General features: G+C 65.8%; 1 protein-coding gene across 1 annotated transcript in view; it reads right to left on the bottom strand.

Annotated features, from left to right (window-relative positions):
- Positions 1–1,755, bottom strand: part of LOC112116218 (epithelial membrane protein 3) — a 5,862-nt gene extending 4,107 nt beyond the window's left edge. The window contains exon 1 of the mRNA XM_026662920.2: positions 1,679–1,755. The gene's annotated coding sequence lies outside the window, so the exon portion shown is untranslated. The remainder of the gene's footprint in view (positions 1–1,678) is intronic.
- Positions 1,756–2,448: the final 693 nt, after the last annotated feature.

Raw genomic sequence — 2,448 nt, 5'->3', positions numbered from 1 at the left:
CATTCCCCGCTCCCCAGCCCCCCCTCCTGATCCCCAGCCCCACTCCCCGCAGCCCAGCGCCCCCTGCCGAGCCCCCAGCCCCACTCCCTGCAGCACGGCACCCACACAGGGGCACTGTGGGGCGCTCTGAGTCACAGTTACCCCCTCAAAGGCAGCCCCAGCCCTGCACGGCGGCGCTGGTGACCGGCCTGGCTCCCAGCCCGGGGCCATGCAGCCACAAGTTAGTATTTTCTGTTCTAAATCAAGACACCATTGAAGAGACACAAACAACTTGACCATTGATTGCAGTGGTGCTGGCCTGGGTGTGACTGGCTGCCTCACTGAACGGGCACAGGGCCTGTCCCCTCTAGGGGGCGCCGGGTCCCACCCGGCCCCAGGGCAGGGACTGGCTGGCTCAGGGGGGCAGGGAATGGGGTACGGGGCCTCTCCCCTCTAGGGGCCGCCGGGTCCCACCTGGCCCCAGGGCAGGGACTGGCTGGCTCAGGGGGGCAGGGAATGGGGCACGGGGCCTCTCCCCTCTAGGGGGCGTTGGGTCCCACCTGGCCGTGGGCAGGGACTGGCTGGTTCAGGGTGTGGGGAATGGGGCACAGGGCCTCTCCCCTCTGGGGGCACCGACTCCCCCCTGGCCCCAGGGAAGGGACTGGCTGGTTATGGGGAGCAGGGAATGAGACATGGGGCCTCTCCCTAGGGGGCACCGGCTTCTACCCCATTGTGGGTGTCTGTTGGTCTCAGCCCAGCTTCTAGTGGGATGGGGGTCCACAGACACCAACTGGAGCAGAGTCCAAGGGCTGGATGGATCCGGAAACAGAGCCCTCCTCTGGGGCTGTGTGTGCTCAGGGGGGGTTGGGTGTACCTGGGGGGGCACTGCGTGTTCTGGGGTGGTTGGGTGGGGTGGGGAGGCACTGTGTGTGCTGGGGGGGTTGGGTATATCTGGGGGGGCGCTGCATGTTCTGGGGTGGTTGGGTGGGGTGGGGAGGCACTGCGTGTTCTGAGGGGGTATATCTGAGGAGGCGCTGTGTGTGCTGGGGAGGGTTGGGTATACCTGGGGGGGGGCGCTGCATGTTCTGGGGTGGCTGGGTGGGGTGGGGAAGCACTGTGTTTGCTCAGGGGGGGTTGGATGTACCTGGGGGGGTGCTGGGGGGGTTGGGTGGCGTGGGGAGGTACTGTGTGTGCTGGGGGGGTATATCGGGGGGCGCTGCATGTTCTGGGGTCGTTGGGTGGGGTGGGGAGGCACTGTGTGTGCTGGGGGGGTTGGGTATACCTGGGGGGTGCTGGGGGAGGGGCAGGGATGCTGTGGGTGGGAGGGGATACCAGGGGCCGCATAGTGCACGGGGCGGGGGTTTCAGGGTTTGTTTCTTCCCCTCTAAACCAAGAGCATGGAGGGGGGGGGCAGCCAGCGCCCTGGGATCCTCCCCTCGCCCCCCGTCCCCGCACAGCAGCCAGCGCAGAACTTCTACACTCCGCAAAGGAAATGTCCACATCGAGACCGATCCAGTAAGACAGACAGACAGACAGAGACATCTCCCCTCCAGCAGGGAGTTAAGGGGGGCAGATCCCCCCCAGGAGAGAGTGAAAGGGGGCGGGTCCCCCAGCAGGGAGTTAAGGGGGGCAGATCCCGCAGAAGGGAGTTTAGGGGGGCAGGGGGCAGATCCCCGGCGCGGGAGGGGGTGGGGGATACCTGGCGCTGCAGACGGGCTGGGGGAGTCTCTCCTCTTTCGCGCAGGCTGTCTCTATCCCTCTCTCTCTGCCCGTCTGAATCCTCCCCCCGCTCCCCAGCCCTACCCCTGGCAGCCGCCCCAGCAGGGAGGGGCCGGACGGGGCTGGCGTGTGTCTGGCGAAGTACAGCCCCCTAGATTTCCCCTCCCCCGGGGGGGGCATCCCCGAACGCAGGGGAACCCCAGAGCTTTCCATCCCCCCCCTCAACGTGCTAATCCCCCAGAACAATGCCCAGAATCCGCCCCCCCACACACACAGACTCAGACTTTGCTGCCCGCCAAAAATCATTCCTCCCAAAATTCCCCCACCAGGTAAAGTGGGGAAGCAAACTGCAGGAGTTTGTGCCCCGTCATAAAAGACCCCCCCAACATTTGACAAGACCCCCGAAAATTCCCCACCCCCCCCCCCCCCCCCCCCCCCCCCCCCCCAGCGGGCCCGGGAGAGGGGAAGGGCGGGGGGCCCCCCCCCCCCCCCCCCCCGGGCCAGCCAGGGACCTCAATCCTGGACAGCAAAGAGGGCAGGTTAATGGGGTCTGTGGAGTGGACCCCACTTGTAAAGGGTTAATAGGATTTCCCCCCTCCCCTGGGCAACTGGGGCTTTCACTTCCCCATTGAGGTTTGCCCAAAATAAGGAGCCGGTGCTGGGGAACCAGGAATAGAAATAAACAGCTTTTTATCTTGGGGAGTGGTTAAAACGCGCGGATGGGGGGCTGGGAGCCAGGACTCCTGGGTT

This window comes from Terrapene carolina, unplaced genomic scaffold (genome assembly GCF_002925995.2).
Source record: "Terrapene carolina triunguis isolate 2854851 unplaced genomic scaffold, T_m_triunguis-2.0 Scaffold31355, whole genome shotgun sequence".
Taxonomy (NCBI): Eukaryota; Metazoa; Chordata; order Testudines; family Emydidae; genus Terrapene; species Terrapene triunguis.
This window is presented reverse-complemented; position numbering and strand designations above follow the sequence as displayed.